General features: G+C 39.5%; 1 long non-coding RNA gene across 2 annotated transcripts in view; it reads left to right on the top strand.

Annotated features, from left to right (window-relative positions):
- LOC113628787 (uncharacterized) overlaps positions 1–25,068 on the top strand; it is a 104,065-nt gene that overhangs the window by 44,563 nt on the left and 34,434 nt on the right. The window contains exon 3 of one of the 2 annotated variants that reach the window (XR_003436245.1): positions 22,408–22,958. The exons of the other annotated variant lie outside the window; for it this stretch is intronic. This is a non-coding gene — a long non-coding RNA (uncharacterized LOC113628787). Of the gene's footprint in view, positions 1–22,407; positions 22,959–25,068 lie in introns of those variants that run through there. 2 annotated transcript variants of the gene reach the window in all.

Genomic DNA, 25,068 nt, shown 5'->3' with positions numbered 1-25,068 from the left:
GGACTAAGCTTGCCTTATTTATTTCTGTTTACCCAGAGCCTAGCCCAGTGCCTTGTACCTAGTAGGCCCCTAACACATTGACCTTGCTCTCGTCTACCTTTTTGGCCTCACCTTTCATGCCAGTACTCATCTGTCTTAGTCACTTTGCTCTTTTCTCAGATCCGTGAGCTGGCCTGGTCAAGGCTGCCTGGGCTGGGATGTACTCACTCTCCCTTTGGCTAGCATTCACTTGTATCCTTACTACACTAACTGGTGTCCAAGACCAGTGGCACGGGCTTCCCTGAGAGCTTGTTAGGACTCAGACCCCACCCTAGACCTAATGAATCAGAATCCACACTTTAACCAAGTCCCCAGGTGACTCATGTGCACATTAAAGTGTGAGAAGCTCGGCTGTAGATCTCAGCCTAATTGTTAGTTCTTTAGAGAGACCTTTCCCAAATGGCCAATATAAATAGGGCCAAGTAATGGATTCACTCACTACATCTGTGACACCCAGAAGGGAGAGGAAGTGAGATACCAGGCAGGAAGGCTGGGGAGCTGAAGCCTGTCAATCAGAAGCTGTTCACTTTAGAATTTTACCTAAGGCTGACCTTTCAAAAGTTTTGGATTATGCAGAGGAGCATGTGAAATCTGTGAATAGTTCTGATTTGATCTGAGCAAACAGAAAATTGCAAGAAATTTTGTTTGCTTTAACAGATTTTTGAGTCCACTCTGAAAATCCCTTTATGTAGTTGTTTTGTGTTGATTTGCCATGTTATGACACCACAGGATAAATGCACAGCAGTGAGTCATAATCACTTTGGGTTTTCCAATATTTCATTGATCCATGGTTGTGTATTGTAGAAAATCTGGCTAGAACACCTTTTCTTTAAGGTAGTTTGGTTCCAGCTTTGTTGCAAGGCAATTGTTCAGTGTTTTGATGCAGATACTTTAGGCATTGCATTGTTGACTGATTGGTTTGTGGTTCCTGGGGCCTTCTATAGATTCTGTCAGGAGCCCCAAAATAACATTATTGCAGATCTGCAGCACTTTACAAAGGACATGCAATGAGTGTTCAACCAATGAACTAAGCCATGGTTTGTGACTGAGATGGAAGAAAACACTGATTAAAAATAAACACCTTTGTTACTTATCTCTGAAAATATTTCTAAGGTGTCAAACATGTATTTCAGGATTTTATGGTGCCAAAGTATTTTATTAATTTAACTAGACAATTTGTTGGAGTTATTCAACAAAGTGTTGGCAGAGCTGTCATTTTAAAGTATAATCCCACAGATCCTCGAGCATTACAGCTGCTCCTTGTTTGTTTAATAGAGCTGATGAGTACTTAATTTCAGAGGAAAGCTGGGCGCAGGTGTAGTGCTATTTAGAGGTAATGGAGGACACATTTGACATCTGTTCCATGATTTATAGGTAAAGCAAAGCAGAAGTTAAAATCAGCCCTATGTCAAATCTACATAGTTTAAAACTTCACAGAGTTTTTCTGGACATTGAAGGAGGAAGTTTAGTGGAAATCTAAGGGAATGAGAGAGAGACCAACATTTGTTGATTTGTTGATTACCTTCTATGGGGTACTCATTTAATCATCACATCCATCCGTTGAGATGAGGTTTATTTATTCCATTTTACCCAAATGAAAAATTGAGCCCCAGATGCATGCTTTCCCCTCACCCCACCATTACACATTAAAATCATAGGAGTGGCATTAAAAAAACACATTGTACACTCATTAGGATGGCTGTTAGAAAATGGAAAATAACAAGTGTTGGAGGACTTCCCTCGTGGCACAGTGGTTAAGAGTCTGCCTGCCAGTGCAGGGGACATGGGTTCATGCCCTGGACCGGGAAGATCCCACATGCCGCGGAGCAACTAAGCCCGTGCGCCACAGCTACTGAGCCTGCGCTCTAGAGCCCGCGAGCCACAACTATGGAGCCTGTGTGCCACAACTACTGAAGCCCATGTGCCTAGAGCCCGTGCTTCACAGCAAGAGAAGCCACCACAATGGGAAGCCCATGCACTGCAACGAAGAGTAGCCCCCGCTCACAGCAACTAGAGAAAGCCCTCATGCAACAATGAAGACCCAATGCAGCCAAAAATAAATAAATAAAATAAGTTTATAAACAAAAAAAAAGTGTTGGCAAGGATGTGGCGAAATTGGAACCCTTATGAATGGCTGGTGGGAATGTAAAGCGGTACAGCTGATGTGGAAAACATTATGCCAATTCCTCAAAAATTTAAACAGAATTACCATATGAGCCAGTGATTCCACTTATAGATTGGTATATATCCAGAATAACTGAAAGCAGGGACTCAAAGAGATACTTGTACATCCATGTTCATAACTGCATTATTCACAAATTCCAAAAGGTGGAAATAACCTAAAAGTCCATTTATGGATAAATGAATAAACAAAAGGTGGTATATACACATAATGGAATATTATTCAGCCATAAAAACAAATGAAATTCTGATTCTTGCTACAACATGGATACGAAAACGTATGCTAAGTGAAGTAAGCCAGACACAAAAAGACAAATATTGTATGATTCCACTTACATGAGGTGCCTAGAATAGGTAAATTCATAGAGACAGAAAGTAGAATAAAGGTTACCAGGGACTGGGGGAACGTGGGAATGGGAAGTTATTGTTTAATGGGTACAGGGTCTCTATTTGGCACGATGAAAGAGTTCTGGAGATGGATAGTGGTGATGGTTGCAAAGCATTTTGAATGCACTTAATGCCACCGAAATATTCACTTACAAATGGTTAAAATGATAAATTTTATGCTATTTATATTTATCACAATAAAATTTAACACATTGCTTGGGCTCCACTATCAGCTGAGTCTTGGGCATCAGTGTCCCCCAGGTACCTTCTTCTGCTTTCAAGCTGTCCTTTCAGAGCTGTTCCAAAATCCCTCTTGGTTTCCAGTTTATGCCTGATTGCTTCTGAAGAGCTCCACGCATCAAAGCCAGCTCTGTTTCTTCCTCTTCTCACTTCAACCCTCTACCTACCTCAGCTAGGCATTAAGAGAAAATCAAAATTTGCTGTAGGATACCAAATAATCTCCAGGATTATTGGCTATTAACCCATATGACTCCCTGGAGAGTGGAGGATCCCTAAAATCCCACCATTCAGTCAGGCATTTGTATGTCAAAAATGTCTTTATTTTTGCTAAAGCTGGGGATGGGGAAAGAGTAATGAATAGAGCCAGAAGCTACTCTGAGGCCCAGTGAAGATCTCAGGCTCATAACTCCAGCGGCCAGGAGCAGTGAGGGAAATTGACGGCTTCACATCCTTTCTCCACCTCTACTATTCTGTTTCTCCCCTTTGCCCCCTGCAGCTTCCCCTGGGGTCCGGATGCTTAACCACCCTCCACTTCAGTCATCTACCTTCCACTCACTTTAATGAAGGAGCATGGTTTAAGTGAGGGTGCTGAGTTGCATTAAATTACATTAATTCAGGAATCTTGATTAGTTCCATACTGGCTTCTTACACCAGAGAAAGAATGTGGAATGCTCTTCTCTATAACAGAAATGTCCCTATGATCATGTTTTTCCTAGGACATAATACAGATATGATGTCTATTCAAGCCATCTTGAATTTGGATCTTGCTTCTGGATATACATTTCACTTTCCTCTAGTGTGAAATATCATGTTGGACTAAACAGTCTCTCTGCTCTCTTAAAACTCTAAGATTGAATACTTCCATGGCAGAGTTACTTTTTCTCCTGGTGCCTCCTAAGTCTAGCTTCATTTACTGGCTTGGCCAAGCCTGCCTTCTTCTTTCCTCTCCATCTACTTTTTCCCCTCTGTTTGATCCAATGTATATTAAAACTTTTTATTTTTTTTACCCAATAGCTCCTTTTATGAAGCTGGCCTCTGATACTGTTTCTGTGAAAAATAGGCAAGACTGAATATAGTTCAGTATGTCTTCTGTTTGTTTAATGGCAACATTCTGATAAGAAAGTAAGAGTGCTTCTTTTTAACTCATCGTTTAATATGAGGCAGAGCAGGTAAAGAGAAATTAGATTCCAAAATCTTGCATTTGTCAAACTTGGGTATCTTCTCACTGATTCTTTTTTTTTTTTTTTTAAAGGGATGGGCAGAGGGGGCGGTTTCTGCTGTCAGAAAATTAAAGTGGCATCTCTTGGTTACTATGTAATTCTAAACATTAGTGAAGATCTAGTATGTAGATATTTTTGCTCTGTCTTAATAATTTTGATTTCTTAAATGTACTCATGCTATTGTTATTGCTAATAATAACAATCATATCTTAACAGTTGCTGTAAAAAAGGTAACTCTCCAGATAATCGATTATTATTATTGTTAATAAAATTATTAAGTGTTTAAACTAGGCCTGGCATGTTGAATGCTTAACTCTTTTTTCTCTATTAATTGCCACAATAATCAGACAAAATAGGTATTATTGTTTTTCACTTTTTTTAAAGATGGGGAACCTGAAGTGTAGCTATTACCTGGAGGATCAAAGATTGTAATCCAGTCCATTCATGTTTTAAAAATGTAAGAGTTGTTAAATATGGAAAAGTACACAGATTTAAAGTAACACTCAATGAATTTTCACAAAATAAATACACTTTTGTAACCAGAACCCCAGAAGCCTGCTTGCGCTTCTTTCTAGACAATCTCACCCCTCTTCTAAGGGTAAATACTATTCTGACCTCCATCACCCATTCAGTTTCTTTTTTAATTTTTGAATTTTACTTTATTTTTTTATACAGCAGGTTCTTATTAGTCATCAATTTTATACACATCAGTGTGTACATGTCAATCCCAATCTCCCAATTCATCCCACCACCACCACCCCCGCCCCACGCCGCTTTCCCCCCTTGGTGTCCATACGTTTGTTCTCTACATCTGTGTCTCAACTTCTGCTCTGCAAACCAGTTCATCTGTACCATTTTTCTAGGTTCCACATATATGCGCTAACATACGATATTTGTTTTTCTCTTTCTGACTTACTTCACTCTGTATGACAGTCTCTAGATGCATCCACATCTCTACAAATGACCCAATTTTGTTCCTTTTTATGGCTGAGTGATATTCCATTGTATGTATGTACCACATCTTCTTTATCCATTCGTCTGTCGATGGGCATTTAGGTTGCTTCCATGACCTGGATATTGTAAATAGTGCTGCAATGAACATTGGGGTGCATGTGTCTTTTTGAATGATGGTTTTCTCTGGGTATATGCCCAGTAGTGGGATTGCTGGGTCATATGGTAATTCTATTTTTAGTTTTGTAAGGAACCTCCATACTGTTCTCCATAGTGGCTGGATCAATTTACATTCCCACCAACAGTGTAAGAGGGTTCCCTTTTCTCCACACCCTTTCCAGTATTTGTGGTTTGTACATTTTCTGAGGATGCCCATTCTAACTGGTGTGAGATGATACCTCATTGTAGTTTTGATTTGCATTTCTCTAATAATTAATGATGTTGAGCAGCTTTTCATGTGCTTCTTGGCCATCTGTATGTCCTCTTTGGAGAAATGTCTATTTAGGTCTTCTGCCCATTTATGGATTGGGTTGTTTGTTTTTTTAATGTTGAGCTGCATGAGCTGTTTATATATTAAGGAGATTAATCCTTTGTCCGTTGATTCGTTTGCAAATATTTTCTCCCATTCTGAGGGTTGTCTTTTCGCCCTGTTTATGGTTTCCTTTGCTGTGCAGAAGCTTTGAAGTTTCATTACGCCCCGTGTGTTTATTTTTGTTTTTATTTCCATTACTCTAGGAGGTGGATCAAAAAAGACCTTGCTGTGATTTATGTCAAAGAGTAGTCTTCCTATGTTTTCCTCTAAGAGTTTTATAGTGTCTGGTCTTACATTTAGGTCTCTAATCCATTTTGAGTTTTTTTTTGTATATGGTGTTAGGGAGTGTTCTAATTTCATTCTTTTACATGTAGCAGTCCAGTTTTCCTAGCACCACTTATTGAAGAGACTGCCTTTTCTCCATTGCATATCCTTGCCTCCTTTGTCATAGATTAGTTGACCATAGGTTTGTGGGTTTATCTCTGGGCTTTCTATCTTGTTCCATTGATCTATATTTCTGTTTTTGTGCCAGTACCATATTGTCTTGATTACTGTAACTTAGTAGTATAGTCTGAAGTCAGGGAGTCTGATTCCTCCAGCTCCGTTTTCTTCCCTCAAGACTTCTTTGGCTATGTGGGGTCTTTTGTGTCTCCAAAGAAATTTTAAGATTTTTTTTGTTCTAGTTCCATAGAAAATCCCATTGGTAATTTGATAGGGATTGCACTGAATCTGTAGATTGCTTTGGGTAGTATAGTCATTTTCATAATATTGATTCTTCCAATCCAAGAACATGGTATATCTCTCCATCTGTTGGTATCATCTTTAATTTCTTTCATCAGTGTCTTATAGTTTTCTGCATACAGGTCTTTTGTCTCCCGAGGTAGGTTTATTCCTAGGTATTTTATCCTTTTTGTTGCAGTGGTAAATGGGACTGTTTCCTTAATCTCTCTTTCAGATTTTTCATTAGTGTATAGGAATGCAAGAGATTTCTGTGCATTAATTTTGTGTCCTGCAACTTTACCAAATTCATTGATTAGCCCTAGTATTTTTCTGGTGGCATCATTAGGATACTCTATGTATAGTATCATGTCATCTGCAAACAGTATTTGTATTTGTATTTGTAAATACAAATACAGTATTTGTATTCATTTTATATCTTTTACTTCTCTGATTGCCGTGGCTAGGACTTCCAAAACTATGTTGAATCATAGTGGTGAGAGTGGACATCCTTGTCTTGTTCCTGATCTTAGAGGAAATGCTTTCAGTTTTTCACCATTGAGAATGGTGTTTGCTGTGGGTTTGTCGCATATGGCCTTTATTATGTTGAGGTAGGTTCCCTCTATGCCCACTTTCTGGAGAGTTTTTATCATAAATGGGTGTTGAATTTTGTCAAAAGCTTTTTCTGCATCTATTGAGATGATCATATGGTTTTTATTCTTCTATTTGTTAATATGGTGTATCACATTGATTGATTTGCGTATATTGAAGAATCCTTGCATCCCTGGGATAAATCCCATTTGATCATGGTGTATGATCCTTTTAATGTGTTGTCAGATTCTGTTTGCTAGTATTTTGTTCAGGATTTTTGCATCTATATTCGTCCGTGATATTGGTCTGTAATTTTCTTTTTTTGTAGTACCTCTGTCTGGTTTTGGTATCAGGGTGATGGTGGCCTCATAGAATGAGTTTGGCAGTGTTCCTTCCTCTGCAGTTTTTTGGAAGAGTTTGAGAAGGATGGGTGTTAGCTCTTCTCTAAATGTTTGATAGAATTCACCTGTGAAGCCATCTGGTCCTGGGCTTTTGTTTGTTGGAAGATTTTTAATCACAGTTTCAATTTCATTGCTTGTGATTGGTCTGTTCATATTTTCTGTTTCTTTCTGGTTCAGTCTTAGAAGGTTATATCTTTCTAAGCATTTGTCCTTTTCTTCCAGGTTGTCCATTTTATTGGCCTAGAGTTGCTTGTAGTAGTCTCTTAGGATGCTTTGTATTTCTGCGGTATCTGCTGTAACTTGTCCTTTTTCATTTCTAATTTTATTGATTTGAATTCTCTTCCTCTTTTTCTTGATGAGTCTGGCTAATGGTTTATCAATTTTGTTTATCTTCTCAAAGAACCAGCTTTTAGTTGTATTGATCCTTGCTATTGTTTTCTTTGTTTCTATTTAATTTATTTCTGCTGTGATCTTTATGATTTCTTTCCTTCTGCTAACTTTGGGTTTGTTTGTTCTTCTTTCTCTAGTTCCTTTAGGTGCAAGGTTAGATTGTTTTTTTGAGATTTTTCTTGTTTCTTGAGGTAGGCTTGTATAGCTAGAAGCTTCCCTCTTAGAACAGATTTTTCTGCATCCCATAGGTTTTGGATCATCGTGTTTTCATTGTCATTTGTCTCTAGGTATTTTTTGATTTCCTCTTTGATTTCTTCAGTGATCTCTTGGTTATTTAGTAACGTATCGTTTAGCCTCCATGTGTTTGTGTTTTGTACATTTTTTTCCCTGTAATTGATTTCTAATCTCATAGCGTTGTGGTCAGAAAACATGCTTGATATGATTTCAATTTTCTTAAGTTTACTGAGGATTGATTTGTGACCCACGATGTGATCTATCCTGGGGAATGTTCTGTGCTCACTTGAGAAAAAAGTGTAATCTGCTGTTTTTGGATGGAATGTCCTATAAATATCAATTAAATCTATGTGGTCTATTGTGTCATTTAAAGCTTCTCTTTCCTTATTTATTTTCATTTTGGATGATCTGTCCATTGGTGTAAGTGAGGTGTTCAAGTCCCCCAGTATTACTGTGTTACTGTCGATTTCCTCTTTTATAGCTGTTAGCTGTTGCCTTATGTATTGAGGTGGTCCTATGTTGGGTGTATATATATTTATAATTGTTATATCTTCTTCTTGGATTGATCCCTTGATCATTATGTAGTGTCCTTCCTTATCTCTTGTAACATCCTTTATTTTAAAGTCTATTTTATCTGATATGAGTATAGCTACTCCAGCTTTCTTTTGATTTCCATTTGCATGGAATATCTTTTTCCGTCCCCTCACTTTCAGTCTGTATGTGTCCCTAGGTCTGAAGTGGATCTCTTGTAGACAGCATATATATGGGTCTTGTTTTGTATCCATTTAGTGAGCCTGCGTCTTTTGGTGGGAGCATTTAATCCATTCACATTTAAGGTAGTTATTGATAGGTATGTTCCTGTGACCATTTTCTTAATTGCTATGGGTTTGTTTTTGTAGGTCCTTTTCTTCTCTTGTGTTTCCCACTTAGAGAAGTTCCTTTAGCATTTGCTGTAGACCTGGTTTGGTGGTGCTGAATTCTCTTAGCTTTTGCTTGTCTATAAAGCTTTTGATTTCTCCATCGAATCTGAAAGAGATCCTTGCCGGGTAGAGTAATCTTGGTTGTAGGTTCTTCCCTTTCATCACTTTAAGTATATCATGCCACTCACTCCCTTCTGGCTTGTAGAGTTTCTGCTGCGAAATCAGCTGTTAACCTTATGGGAGTTCCCTTGTATGTCATTTGTCGTTTTTCCCTTGCCGCTTTCAATAATTTTTCTTTGTCTTTAATTTGGCCAATTTGATTACTGTGTGTCTCGGCGTGTTTCTCCTTGGATTTATCCTGTATGGGACTCTCTGTGCTTCTTGGACTTGGGTGGCTATTTCCTTTCCCATGTTAGGGAAGTTTTCAACTATAATCTCTTCAAATTTTTTCTCAGGTCTTTTCTCTCTCTCTTCTCCTTCTGGGACTCCTATAATGCAAATGTTGTTGTGTTTAATGTTGTCCCAGAGGTCTCTTAGGCTGTCTTCATTTCTTTTCCTTCTTTTTTCTTTATTTTTTTCCACAGCTGTGAATTCCATCATTCTGTCTTCCAGGTCACTTATCCATTCTTCTGCCTCAGTTATTCTGCTGTTGATTCCTTCTAGTGTAGTTTTCATTTCAGTTAGTGTATTATTCATCTCTGTTCATTTTTCTTTAATTCTTCTAGGTCTTTGTTAAACATTTCTTGCATCTTCTCCATCTTTGCCTCCTTTGTTTTTCCGAGGTCCTGGATCATGTTCACTATCATTATTCTGAATTCTTTTTCTGTAAGGTTGCCTATCTCCACTTCATTTAGTTGTTTTTCTGGGGTTTTATGTTGTTCCTTCATCTGGTACATAGCCCTCTGCCTTTTCATCTTGTCTATCTTTCTGTGAATATGTTTTTTTTCCCACAGGCTGCAGGATTGTAGTTCTTCTTGCTTCTGCTGTCTGCCCTCTGGTGGATGATGCTATCTAAGAGGCTTGTGCAAGTTTCCTGATGGTAGGGACTGGTGGTGGATAGGGCTGACTGTTGCTCTGGTGGGCAGACCTCAGTAAAACTTTAATCTGCTTGACTGCTGATGGGTGGGGCTGGGTTCCCTCCCTTTTGGTTGTTTGGCCTGAGGTAACCCAACACTGGAGCCTACCTGGGCTCTTTGGTGAGGCTAATGGTGGCCTCTGGGAGGGATCACGCCAAGGAGTTCTTCCCAGAGCTTCTGCTGCCTGTGTCCTTGTCCCCATGGTGAGCCACAGCCACCCCCCGCCTCTGCAGAAGACCCTCCAACACTAGCAGGTAGGTCTGGTTAAGTCTCCCCTGGGGTCACTGCTCCTTCCCCTGGGTCCCAATGTGCACACTGCTTTGTGTGTTCCCTCCAAGAGTGGAGTCTCTGTTTCCCCCAGTCCTGCTGAAATCCTGCAATCAAATCCCATTAGCCTTGAAAGTCTGATTCTCTAGGAATTCCTCCTCCCATTGCCGGACCCCCACATTGGGAAGCCTGACGTGGGGCTCAGAACCTTCACTCCAGTGGGTGGGCTTCTGTGGTATAAGTGTTCCCCAGTCTGTGAGTCATCTACCCAGCTGTTATGGAATTTGATTTTACTGTGATTGCGCCCCTCCTACCATCTCATTGTGGCTTCTCCTTTGTCTTCGGATGTGCGGTATCTTTTTTGGTGGGTATCCAGTGTCTTCCTGTTGATGATTGTCCCGCAGCTAGTTGTTATTCTGGTGTTCTCGCGAGAGAGAGTGAGAGCATGTCCTTCTACTCCGCCATCTTGGTTCCTAATCTCTCACTGATTCTTATTGAGGCCTTTCTTATATATTTTGCCACCAGGTGACTCATAAACTGCTTGGTCCAAGTGGCAGGTAGTGTGGGACTGTCAAGTGGGGATCACGTGCATGATGCCCTGCCCAGGTGGATAATTAAATATTCAGGAATTTTGTGAGCTGGTTGTTAAACACCTGGTAGCTTGAAATCAACCATGGTGGGAGTATTTACACCATGGAAATTAGCAAATGCTACAAATGGTTTACCAGCACACCACTTTTATTCTTTTTGTAAACATTCAGAATTCCTGTAAGTATTCCTAGCCCCTCCTACACTCCGTGTCTCACTCAGAATAAGCCAAAGTGCCTTCAGTGGCCAATAAAGCCCTAAATGAGCTGACCCACCCCACTCTCTGACCTGCCTCATCCTATTCGCCTGACTCCCAGCATTGCTCTGCTTCTCCATGTGGAGAGCCCTGTTTCCAATCAGGCCCTTGCCCGCTGTTTGCCTTTTTTCCTGGAGCACCCTTCCCCCAGATATCTGTAGACCTGGTTCCTTACCTCCTTCAAGTCTTTGCTCAAATGTCACCTTCTCAGTGAGATCATCTATGTTAGTTTCTTATTACTGCTGTAATCAATTAGTACAAATTCAGTGGTTTAAAAGAACATACATTCTCTCTCAGCAAGAATCTATTTCCTTACCTTTTCCAACTTCTAGGGGATGCTCGCATTCTGTGTCCTGTGACCCCCTTCCAGGCAACGGTTGTATCACTCCAACCTCTATCTTCACATCCACTGCCTCTGACTCTGTGACCTGCCTCTTTCCCTTTTAAGAACCCTTGCGATTACATTGAGCCCACCTGGATAACACATGATAATCTTCTCATCTCATGATTCTTTACTTAATCACATCTGCAAAGCCCTTTTGCTGTATAAGGACATGGATATGTTTGGGGACCATTATTCTGCCACTGTACCTTCCTTGAGCATCCTATTTGACTTTGTACCTATTCTCTCTCAGCACTCCTAATCTCTCTTCCCTGATTAATTTTTCTCTGTACACATTATCACCTGCTAGGATATTATATATTTTACATGTTTATTTTGTTGGTCATCTGCCTTCACCCACTAGACTATAATCTGAATGAGGGTAAATATTTTTGTTTTATGTCATTGTTGCATTTTCATTGCTTATAACAGTGCCTAACTCCTAGTGAGCATTTTATACACACACGCACGCACACACACATGTACACATAGAGATATTTGTTTAAATGAATTAGGTGGAGGACTTTGGGAAAAGAAACTAACATGACATGGGGGGGTTCTCCAGTGATGGAGAACCAAGTGGTAGAACTTCTAGAGGATGTTGAAAAGCTCCAGAGATCTCCCAAGTCAGAACTGCTTTGTCTACGTTGAAATATTTGCCCAAGTTCTGGTTTCTCATCTGTTCTCTCATGTTTGTTTTTGCTCTTTCTTTGGAATATTCTCAAACATTTTGTATTAGCTTCTGACTCTAGATTATAAGCTCCTGAAGGAAAGAAACCATTTTCCTCCTCATTTGTTCTCTAATCCTTTTACTCTGTTTGCATAGTACAAGAGGTAAGTTTTACTTCAAAAATTTCAGTTTGTTTATGTGAAGGGTAGAGGGATTTACTTTCCAATGATCTGTATTTTAAGACGTCAAGATAGTTTTCTTCATGCTTGTTTTAATCTGTTTAGGCTACTTTAACAAAAATACCATAAACTGGGTGGCTTATAAATGGTACATATTTATTTCTCATAATTCTGGAGGCTGGGAAGTGCAGGATCATGGTGCTGGCAGACTGTCTGGTGAGGGCCTGCTTCCTCAGAGATGGCCATCTCACTGTAACCTCCCGTGGTGGAAGAGGTGAGAGATCTGTCTGGGGCCTCTTTCGTAAGGACACTGATTACATTCATGAGGGCTCCACCTAATCGTCTCCAAAAGGCCCCACCTCAAAGTACTATTACGTCACATTAGGGATTATGTTTTCAACATATGAATTTTTTGGGGGGGCACAAACATTGAAACCATAACAATACTTATGGAGAAAATAGAATTCTTATTAGCATTCTCAGCTCCATATTGAAAATAGATATTTTGATACTTGTCCTGCTGTGGTCTGATGCTTGGAACCATGGATCTTCCTGTGGTCTACCTACTGGTTAGCGTACACACATAAGCATCAACATGAAATCCTCATTGGGCATTTCTGGTAGTTACATTTACTTATTCCGGAGCAAAGTTAATATATGATGAGAAGCAGAGTATTTTCTGTTGCCCTCTCAGGTATTATGACAAGAACCTTCCTTAGAAAAGCATTAGTGAGCTGTGAGGACACTGGATGCTATAACATCCTTTGCCTTCAAGGCACTGTGAACAACTTGAATCAATCCAATAACCTTATCAAATACAAGCAAACAGTAAAATGAAAACCATTTATCTGAAACAGAAGATTGGAAACTTCATTGGTACACATTGACGTTGTCTCACTACCACTGCCAAAGCTTTGCAGAGCAGGGCATGAATTTTTCATTGCCTCAATAATCAAGGTCTTTAGAGTTTCATGGTGTTTTCTCTCTAATAGAGCTAATATGTTGAGCATTGTTAACATTCTGCTTGTGGTTGCCAAGGATAACGTAAAAAACTTGCTTTGAATGATACTACAAAAATATTGAAAGAAATAACTTTGGTATAGGAACTAAAGTTGAATTATGTGCTGTCTATAAAGTCACTAAGGTGGGAGGGGGAACACATTTCAAATTGATTTTAGATAGTAGATATAGACAACTTTATTGGATTTATCTGGAAAAAAGGAAGAAAAATCCCCAAATTATCTGTTAGGGTTCACTTGTGTAAGCCTTAGCCCTATTGGCCCCTACCCCCCACCCCTTCCCGCCCCTTCCTCTTTAGATTCTTTTTCCTCACTCTGACTTTATGTATAGAGAAGAAACTCAAATGAGTCCCAGGTAGTAACCCTGGATGCTACCATTGCTGATAAAGCATTTTGAAGATTCTTCTATTGGATTGGTCTTCAGAGCTAGTGATAAGACTTGTGATGAAGTCAGTCTTACTGGTTTAAGCTACATTTAACTGTTCAGAATCCAGGCTCTGTTCTCAGTAGAGCTGTGAAGTTTCAGACAAATTATTTAAGCTCTTTGAGTCTCCATTTTCTGGGTACAACAACACATACCTTATAGGGTTGGTATGTGGATTAAATGTGGTCATGTGTGTAAATCCAGTACAGTGCCTTCTTTCCCTCCTTCTCTTTAACTGCCCCTGATTTTCCAGCAAGGCTTATGCTGAGGTCTGACTTCTGAGAGGTTAGGTACACAATCAAGCTTGGTGCTTGCTAGGAAATGAGGAGCTAGACTTGGGTGTTAGGAAACTAGGGAATGGTATCTGTGATGCTGGAGGCCCCTGCAAGTCCTAGGAGGAAAGTGAGGCAGGTCAGGAGAGTGGGAAATGATGCTCTGCAGGCTCCTTAGGCAGTCCCTGGGATCTCTGGTCAAGGCATTATTAGTGCTGAGTTATTTGGAGCCTAAGGTCGTGACAGATATAAGAGATGGATGGTAGTTATCGCCTTGTCGAGAGTCTAGTAGCTTTAAGTCCAGAGTCCAGTTTAATCTCTTCTGTCCCAGTCAAATTCATGGACAAAGTTCCTCCTACATTTATGATCAGGTCTCTGTACCATTATTTCTCATCTGCAAGGGCATCTTCTTTGGGCAAATGGAAAAGTCTTAGTACACGTGGGGCAGGTAGGGACCCAGGGCTCTTTCCTCTTCATTGTCAAAGCTGTAGGTTGCCAAGGTCAGGACAGAGCCTAGTTATAGCAGTTTGGCAATCATATCCCTCATTTAAAAAAATATCTCATTAATTTTATTTTATTTATTTATTTTTTAAATTTTTTGGCCGTACCATGTGGCATGTGGGATCTTAGTTCCCTGACCAGGGATTGGACCTGTGCCCCCTGCATTGGAAGCTCAGAGTCTTAACCACTGGGCAGCCAGGGAAGTCCCATATCCCTCATATTTGAATAAATAAACCCTTATACAATTTCATATCCGATTTACTTCACTTATTCACTTGTTCGTTCATCCAACACATTTATTTTTGGAGCAGCTGGCCTGGGAAGAAGAGGCCATTCCTTAGCATCAAGGGGGAAAGAAGAAAGAATGTTCAGAGATATAAGCCTGATTTTGTATGACTTTTGACAGTTTCTAAAATAAAATAAAATAAGATCTAACCTGGAAGGGCAAGACCTGCTATCACGGGAAATATTAAGGCATCAAAAAAGTCAGCAGCAAAAGAACTTCCAAAATGTTATTAAAAATGATTACCCTTATTGGAACGACTGTGTAGCATTCCAAGGTTTCAAAGTGTTCAACCAATGTGAGTGTCTTCTGTGTGTCTGATGCAGGACAATTGTAGTGGGAGTCACAAATGAATTGGAAAGTCCCTGACCATAGGTACTCAGTTACCATGTAAGGGTAAATACCTCAGAGACAGTACCTCGTGTTCTGGGCAAGAGGACACAGTCAGCAAGTGTATCGGGTGAGAGGAACAGAGCTGGTATCAAGGAGAAGGTGCTAATTGAGTTAGTCCTGAAGAATGAGTAGGATTTTATAAGGCAGATATGAGAGGCATTTTGTTAGTCACATGTCCTACTTTGGTACTTGTTCGGAATTTCTATTTCATTTGCTTTTTAGAGATACAAAACTCACATTTTATATCTCAGGATAAGAAGAGAGGATCGATTCTTTTTGTGCAATATTTTTTCACAGAATTTCTTTGTGTTGCCAAGCTTACTCTGATGAGCTGAAACTTGTCAGAGTTCTCATAACACATGCATGATTGAACTAAATTACAGCCTCACCTCTGGCACTGGAGCCTTGCTACCCTAATGCTTCCAGGGGGGATGGTCTGCCTTCTGCAATTTATTTACAGACCAAATGATAACCAATACCAATTCCCGGGCTTAAACCTATAGCAGGGGTCAGAAATAAACTTTGTGATTTGCATTAATAAATGCAGTCTTCCAAAACTGTTGTTTTCTAATATGCATAAATATACTGAGCCAGTTGTAGAGTTCTCTTAAATATAGGGAGGTAATGAAAGTGCTTTATAAACTAAGTTCTAATATTGTTATTATTATAGATATGGTTTATTAAATGTTGGGTGATTTTAGAAAGTACAGGGATTTTAATTGTGAAATTAGTCTAAAGCATGCAGAAGAATTTTGGAATAATCTTTCCCTTTAGAACACCATGTCTGGTTTTTAAATTCCCTTGATTTATACTTTTAGTATAGTGTAGATTAGCAATGGAGTGTATTAGTGTCCTTGAGATGTATTAAGATTTTTGTATAAATTTTTAATTTATCAAGGAAAAGGCTAGATAAATAAATAGGATCACATTTGTCCCATCATTTTGAAGGATGATTTAAGACCATAGGAAATACTGACTTACCTTTTCCAGAGAGGTAACTAATTTTTTTGTATTTTTAGTTTTATCCAAATTCATGCTGCCTACCTTTGATTAATTGAAACAATATGTTATCATAAACCTTAACAGAAAAATTCTTCTTCTTTTTTTTTACCAGAAGAGAAACGTGAAATGTTTTGCTTTCTTGGGCCTGCTTTCTATACTTCAACATCATAAAACATTCTTGACACTTCTATAATGTTTAGCTTCAATTTTTTCTTTTTTTTGGCTTAAACAATCAAAATGAATTACTTGAATTTGCTCCTCCTCCTCCTGTTCAAAATGGAACCTAATATATCCTTCTACCCCACCGCCCCCAACCCCTGGGACTATTTCTTTTACTCCTGTAGTCTCTGTTATTTCCACCTTGTTCAGGTCAGAAAGCTGTGAGTCTCCTTACCCTCCACCCCCTCCTATATTCCCCCTTCTAGTTTCTGTTTATTCTGCCTTCTAAAAATCTCTTGTCCACTTTATTTCCATTTCCACAGCCACTGTGAGTTTAGACCCTTATCATTTTTAAGAAATTCCTCCCACCCCTCCCGAATTTATATTCTTTCTGAAATGTGATGTGATGATGTCATCATTTCCTCACTAAGAAACCTTGCATGGGTCCCCAACACATACAGAATCAAGCGCCAACTCTTTAATATGTTTAGATAGTCTTCCATGTTCTGGCTTCCACTTATTTTCTCAACACCTCATTCTCCAAAGTAATCAAATAACCTGCACCCTCCTGTCTCCTGTTGCAGACCTCCATGCCTTTCCCTCTACCCCTCGGCTACCTCCCTCTTGTTTAAACTTCAGTTGATTGACTGATACCTGACTGGTGTCTCAACTGTGTGGACCTCCCATCTGTTGTGTTCTCTGGTATTTGTACACTCCTGGTTTTTGGTCTTCCTACCTGGCTTCACCTGCCACTTGTACTGCCTCTGGCTTATCTGCCTGATTCTGGTTGATTGTGTTACTTGTAAGCTTCATATCTACTTGTTCTCAATTATTTTTTAGCCTCCTTGGATCTCGGTCCTTGTCTTGAATCTATAAACTGCTGTTGGCTTGAGAGTGACAGTGTATTTCTAATCAAACTGTTTTGTTGCTATAGGTCCATGACAATGGTACAGTAGACGAAATGGATCTGTTTTTGAGTATATTATGACATTACCTTGTGATCCATAAATATATTTTTTGTTATTATTGATGTGGTTATTCCCTAATGGGAGGATCAAGGAAGGCAGAGTCTTGGCCAGTGATCTGAGTTTAGACTTTAACCTTTCTTAGAAGTTTTGTGATCCCCGCTAAAATTCTGAACTTTAAGTGCCATTTGGTGACCTGATAAATAGGAATTTTGTTTTATTATGAACTGAGCAGAGTTTCAGCATTTGACTATTGTATCATAATTCTTATAGATTCAAAATGTAAAAGAAACCTTCATTTTTTAACACAAGAGCATCCCAGGTCTCAATCCTTAGCCCTCTTTCTGTCTACGCTCATCCCTGGTGAAGCCCAATGGCATTAAATGCCATCTACGTGCTAAAGCTGCACAAATATGAATCTCTAGTTCCAGCTGCACCCTGAACTCCAGGCTCGTATCTCTAACTGCCTGCTAATTCTTGCCGCTTGGAATAGTAATAGACAACTCAAACCGCACAAACACAGGAGAATTCTTGCTCCCTCACTCCCATTCTTCGGCCCCCACCCCTGCTCTGTCCTCAGTCTTCCCGATCTCAGTAAGTGGCAGCTCCACTGTACCAGTTACTAGGTCAGAAGGTTCACCCTGACTCCTCTTTGTTTCTTACACCCCAACCAGCAAACACTGTTGAACTATATTCAGAATCTCACCTTTTCTCACCACATCTATTGAGTTCACTCTAGTTCACTTTGTAATCATTTTCCTAGATTATTGAAACAGCTTCTTAACTCATTTCTGATTTATTCACTCTTGTCCGCTGCATTTTATTCTTCACTGAGCAGCCAGAGTAAGCCTTTAAAAACATGAGACAGGTCATGTTTTCATCTGCTTAAAACCTCACAATCGTTTTTCAGATCAAAGTAAAAGCCACTATCTCACCACAGTGAACAAGGCCTTAAATCATCTTGTTCCCTGACACTTTCCTGTTCTCAAGTCCCACATGTTCCCCTCTTCCACGGTAATCCTCGAAGGTGTCAGGCAGGGTTGCTTCTTCTGCCTCAGGGCCTTTGCACTTGTGACACCCTTTGCCCGGGAAGCTCTTCCACCAAATATCACCATGACTCACTTCCTCTCTTTATCCAAACCTCAGCTTAACATTACCCTATCATTAGAGGAGTCTTTTCTGACCACTTCATTTAAAATGGTCCCCCCACCATTCTCTAGTCCCTTATTTTACTTTATTCTTCTTCATAGCACCTCTTACAACCTGACATATTTTATATACACATTTAAAAATTTCTTTACTGGTTGCTCCCCCTCTCCCTTATGTAAACCCCATGAGATCAGGGGCTTTAATTTTGTTTTCTGCTGTATCTCCGGTTTTAAAGATAGTACTTGGTATATGGTAGGCATACAGGTTAAGTACTGCACGCATGAATGTGTGTATTCAACAGGTACAGTTAAACTATTTTAAAGGTTGTTTCAGTAGGCTAGGTGCTGAATATTTATTTGTGGGAAAAAAACCCAAACAAATGATAGGGAGCCCAAATCCTTTCTGAAAGTTTTCCCTCAATATTTGGGCTAGCTTCATACCCCCAAGTCTCTCTGTGTCTTGACTCTTAATGACACTTACTGTGTCTCTGTCCCATTTATTTGATGATTGTTTTCTACCTTGTATTGGAGAGTTGTTTTTTACGTACATATCCACTCTTTCTAAGAAGACTACAAATTTCTTGAGGGTGGGGACTGGGTCCTAAACTTGTATTAGGTACAAAATGAGATTTTAACTTACAAATTAAACCTGGTTTCATTAGAATCTATTTTAGTTATATTGTTAGTGTATACAAATGGTTAAAGATTAGGGCATATTGTACATTGTGTGGCTTTGGGCCCAAAAGTTAGGGTAAAACAGAATTCAAAGAAAACCCCTGGAAAATAGCACCTGTACCCCTAGCCTGAGTGTTCTTTGTTCTGTACAGTAAATTCTACATATGACAGAGTAACCGCCTGGCTTGTTGGAAGGTGATTGTAATAATATCAACGCCAACCTTGGCATCAACACTTGAGTAAGTCCCAACTGACAAATATTTGTGCAGAAGTGTTGAATATTCCATTTTAAGAGTATGAACGGAGGTTTAAATATTTTCCACACATTTTCAACACACATTGGGTAACACAGGTGTTTAGCCCAAGAAGAAAGGATGGGGAAAATGTGCCCTCAGATATTAATGAAAAACAAAGAATCTATGATTTTATTTTGTACCATAAAATATCCCCAAATCACATAATGAAAAACTTTAGATTTGGCCATGGTGGAGTTTGCTTGATGTCTGTTGAAAGACTAGTACCACATCCAAGTAAAGACATCATAAATTTTTCCCCTCAGTTTCATCATTCTATCTCTTTATTGTCATTAGTTTTCTGTAGCTTTCTAAGTAATTTTATGTTTTCTTAAATATTTACTCTCTATAGACATCTGTAGATAGTTGTATCTCTCCAAAGTCATTATTTAGGCAAACCACACAGATCTGACCTTTCAAATCTTTTCATATAAATTATTCATTGAGGTGTTTAATTCTTACTATTTTCTGTTTTCTAAATTTACTTTAATTTTCTGTATTTTTCTCACCAGAAGTCCTGAGAACTAGGCATAACACTGCGGTGCTGATTCACGAGGTCCTTTTTGAGACAACCATATCACTTCTCAGTGGGACAAGATACCTGTGTTAGTACCACCCACACCTCAGTCACTGTTCTTTTTTCAGCTGTCATCACTCATAGTAAATCCTGTTTTAGTTTCTTATAACAGTTCTATGTCTCTTCTACTATTATACTTTTACAAGGACCTTCCTTCCATTACGGAAAGGTGTTTTATAACTTTCCCCACAGAGATATTACCTTATAGGCTGGATCTTATTTTTATTGCCTGCCTCCATTTCTAATCTGACTGTATTACTTGGTTTCATTTCTCAGCTCTGAATGTTAACAACACTGCACAGATGGATGTTGTGATTTGCTTGCAGAGGTTATTAAGATGCTGTTTGCTTCTCCTCCCCAAAGTCATTAATAAAGATGGGGAAAGTCAGTTCAAAAAAAAATCCCTGTGTTATAGCATTAGAAATTCTCCCCCCACCCCAAAACAAATTTAATATGCAATTACTTAACCTTTCCTTTTGTTTTCTTTCAGTCAGTTGAATCCCTTTCACTGTGCTCATGGCAAAAGGAATGTAGCCCAATTTTGTGAGTTGAATTAGATGAGTCCCTGAACTTTCGTCATTGTTAAAGTCAGGATTTAGGACATTTTCTTTTATGAATTAGTATTAACTGCAGCAAAAGAGCTTAATGAGATTCACCTGGCATGATTTGTAAGATGATTATTTTTCAGAATTTACTGAAAAAGAGAAGTCCTTTGATTTGTTATGCTTTCAAGGAGTAGAAAACAGCAGCTGGGAAAAGATATTGAAAAGGGTCAAAGTGTGTTAAGGCATGGTTGAGTTCCTTTGCAACAGATCAGTGGGGATAATTTTGTGTTCAAGTTATACTGGTGTCAGCAATCTGAACAGACAACATGCAGAAAGGGCAAACAGAAAATGACCTATGGTCATTCATTTAACAACTGAATACCCGAATATCCACCCCAGATGCTGGGATGGCAATGATGAATAAGAGGGACATATTCATTACTTTGTGGACGTGTTATACTGAGGTTAGCTGACAAGCGGAAAGACCATTTCAGTACGATGCTCTTACCCAGGAAGTTCAAGGTGCTGTAGAAGCCCATTGAGGGAGCACCTACCTTCTTTAGAACTAACTGAAAACAGACACATCTCAAGTTTGGAACTGTTAGCAGTTCCAGTGGAACTGGAATTAAAAAGTTGGATGAATCAACATAGAATACATATTTACTTGGGTTAGTTAGCATTGACTAATAATTTAGTTGTATTAGTTAAAATAAAAAGAATTTGTAAGGCCAAAGGAGGAAGAGATATGGGAAGTTTTTAGCAATGCTATTGAAAACCCATATGCTATACTATATAATTCTCATAAAAATGTGATAAGAACATGCATAAATGCAATGCAGTAGGAAGCTGTAGAAAGAATACTATTGAATATTATTCACTGATTACTCTTCACAGCACAACCATAGGTACTTAGTAGACTTTCCTTTAGTTGGTGAGTAGAATTAAGGAGATGCCAAAGGGTAGAATTAGTTGAAACTGCAATGAAGCATGACTACATCACAGGGCAAACTTCACTTGGGTGATGTCTAATGACTGAGGGGTAGGAGCTGCCCCACGATTGTATCCTGTGTGAGGTCCAAGTCAGGGGGTCTCTGGCGGAACCAGCCAGCCCCTTCCCTACCAGGGAAATAGGTATATCTCTCCAGTGAACTTCAGAAAGTACCCTAAATTTAGATGGGTGCTTTTGGTAAATCAGCAGTAGAATTTATTATGAAATCCTCAAAGATGGCTTTACCTTCCAGTAAGGGCACTGGCTGAGATAAACGAGGTAGTGCAACTGTCCTGACATGGCTATCCTGTCCTTGAAACTTGTAGAAATGCCCTCAGTACAGAGACAGAGCAGCCCCCTCTCTGGACTCAGCTTTGCCTGTAAAAGCGGAGCCCTCTGCAATTGTAAGCTTGAGAATCTTAGCTATGGGCGCCAACACACGAACGTCCTTATGTTCTTAAATTCTATTTTCCATACCTATTCAGTTCTGTTCTGTTTTCCCCATGTTCTCTATTTTAAAATTTGCTGCTGTGCCAGAACCTTCCTGGCTCCATGAAGGTGGAATTACTTGAATGGCTATTTATAACATTGCACTTTCTCTATCCTCCTGTCTTCTGCTCTTTTGGATTACCTGTGTCTTCTACTCTGTATCAACTTCTGGTCTTGACTTCAAATTCTTCCGATATTAGGAGTTCAAAATAGAAAATTTTCCTTTCTGTTACTTCCTTTAGTTGTCAGTATCTCCTTAAAAAATAAGCAAGGGTGAGAATAGAATAACACAGATTATAGAAGTAGAGAGAGGGAGACAGCAACAGGGCCAAAAGCAAAGGAGCATGTGGGCTCTGGTTATCCACTTTGCTGGGGACTCTAACATTTATCAGCCTTGGGACTATGATGGTTTCTGCCATCTTAAAAATGTTCCTGTTCTCTCTCTTCTGACAGTGATGTGCTGCTGAAAATAAGGCTTGATTTAAACAAATTGCAGCTGTAATCTGGATCCTTTTGAGATGGCAGATTATGAAAAATGAATTTGAAAAATGGAAAGCTATTGTGAAAGATCACATTTGGGTGAAACCTGAATACATGAAAACCAGGCAAGACTTTGGTGTCTTTCATTTACCACAGTGTAGCTGCATGCCAAGTGAAAAATAATAAATTACAAGGGATTCTTGCGGCAATGGAACTGTCCAGTACATTGACTGTGGTGGTAGATATAGAAACCTACTCTGGTGATAAAATTGTACCAAACTTAATAAACACACCCACCCACACAAATGAGGACAAATACAACTGGGGGAATCTGAATAAGATTATTGGATTGTACAACGTCAGTTTACTGGTTGTGGTATTGTACTGTAGTTTTGCAAAATGTTACCATTGGAACAAACTGGGAAAAGTATACAGAGCATCTCTCTCTATTATTTCTTATAACTGGATGTGACTCCATGATTATCTCAATAAACATTTCAAGTAAAAAAAGACTTACAGTGAAATCTGTCTGGTTTTAGTATTATATCATGATGATTTTGCTTCTGAAAAAATAAATCAGAGCAAATTCCTTTAAAAATTAGTGTGTAAGGATATAGTTGTAAAAGAAAACCATTTCTGGAAATTTTAGCTAACTAATTTGCTTATAAGAAGAATGATAATCTTGATCTAACAATTTATTTATTTATTTATTTTTGCGGTACGCGGGCCTCTCACTGTTGTGGCCTCTCCCGTTGAGTAGCACAGGCTCCGGACGCGCAGGCTCAGCGGCCATGGCTCATGAGCCCAGCCGCTCCGCGGCATGTGGGATCTTCCCAGACTGGGGCACTAACCGATGTCCCCTGCATCGGCAGGCGGACCCTCAACCACTGCGCCACCAGGGAAGCCCTAACAATTTCCTGGAAGGAGGTTTAGTTTAAAAGTTTCAGAGTAATATAAGCAATTTGGGAATATTGCATAAGGATTCACTTTTGGTGAATTTTTAAATGACGTGCTGCATTTTGATATGTGAGAATTTAAATGAAAACAGTTAAATAGTAGGCACTGTGATATAATTACACAGTTATTTAGAGAGCAGAATCTGTACTCACTGTTTTACAATCTGTAAAAGATGAGTTCTTTTCCTACACATCCGGAATGTAACCTATACATATAAAATCAAGCAGTAAGTCAAGTAATAAAAACACTAATTTTACCTTTCCAGGTCATCGTTTGCCATTTGGATGTCTGTGTTTGTGTGACCTTGGGAGGCCACATACTTAGTCCAACTGTTCTCTTAGTCAAAGCATTCTCTGAACTTTCCTTTTGAAAATGCCTTTGGACTCTATGACACATTAATTTGGATATCATCGGGGAAGGAGTGTTTGTTTTTTGAGGAGAGTGAAATAGTCAAAATCTATCAAGTTAAGTCTGGTAGATAAAATGGTAAATGAGATTGAATCATATTCTCTTGGGTCAAAAACGAGGGGTAACTGTAAAGCAATGCATTTGCTTTTCTTGTGTGGTTTATTTATTGGCTCTGAAACAAACAAGAAATGTTTAGAGCTCAAAGGGGTAAGCCTTTAGGACACTCATTTACGTGAGTATGTTTATCATGGGGCCAGTTTTATGACTCTGTGGGCAAATCTTATGCATAATGTGGTTTGATACACTGGGAATAAACCAATCAACCAAGACATATTTGCTGATACCTTTCTATATTCCAGTGATGAAGGAATAAAAAAATAGTATTGGATATATTTTCAACCCCATGAGATAATCCCATTCCATATATTTCATATACTCCCTATACTTAATTTTTAATTGACAGACCTGCTACTCTTGACCTATATTATTGAGAGATTGGTGATTACTGCATCCTGGACTGTGTATCTAGAATGGAATACCTAGCAGGTGTGTGTGAAACTGGATCCTTGTGGGCCAGAGCTGCTGAGTGTGAGAAACCCTTGTGCACACTGAGAAGAAGGCATCCTCAAACTCCTGGGATGAGTTGATAAAGAATTTGGGAGGGGCTTCCCTGGTGGCGCAGTGGTTAAGAGTCCCCCTGCCGATGCAGGGGACACGGGTTTGTGCCCCGGTCCGGGAAGATCCCACATGCAGCGGGGCGGCTGGGCCCATGAGCCATGGCCGCTGAGCCTGCGCATCGGAGCCTGTGCTCCACAACGGGAGAGGCCACAGCAGTGAGAGGCCCGTGTACTGCAAAAAAAAAAAAAAAAGAATTTGGGAGGACGCTTGCTCTGAACATTCCGGGGAGAGTTCCGTGTTCACAGAGAGTCGAGAAGTGCTTCTTGAGTCCTTTACCCTAGGAAGGTAATGTTCTCCTATTTCTCCTTTGAGGGTGTCCAAGTAAATGCTCTGTTCCCTATAGTTCAGTTGCAGTTCTATTCCAAGGTCAAGAAATCAGGGAATTCTCCGGGTGTTAAGGGTTGTGCTTGAGAATGAACCTGTAGACTCTGTGTAAACAGGAATTAAAGCTCCATTACATAGGGCCCTGTGAATTACTCAAAGGCTCCGCTCTGGGCCCACAAATTGTGGGTTGTGATCAAGTTACTGAATATCCACGTTGCTTCCCCGATCGGCCTTGTTTCTGAATGTCGATATCTTTGATCAAGGATG

The sequence above is a fragment of the Aethalodelphis obliquidens genome, unplaced genomic scaffold (assembly GCF_003676395.1).
Source record: "Aethalodelphis obliquidens isolate GAN/ISIS:26980383/991018 unplaced genomic scaffold, ASM367639v1 scaffold25, whole genome shotgun sequence".
NCBI classification, from domain to species: Eukaryota; Metazoa; Chordata; class Mammalia; order Artiodactyla; family Delphinidae; genus Aethalodelphis; species Aethalodelphis obliquidens.
The sequence above is the reverse complement of the archived record's forward strand: the minus strand, read 5'-3'. Positions and strand labels throughout refer to the sequence as shown.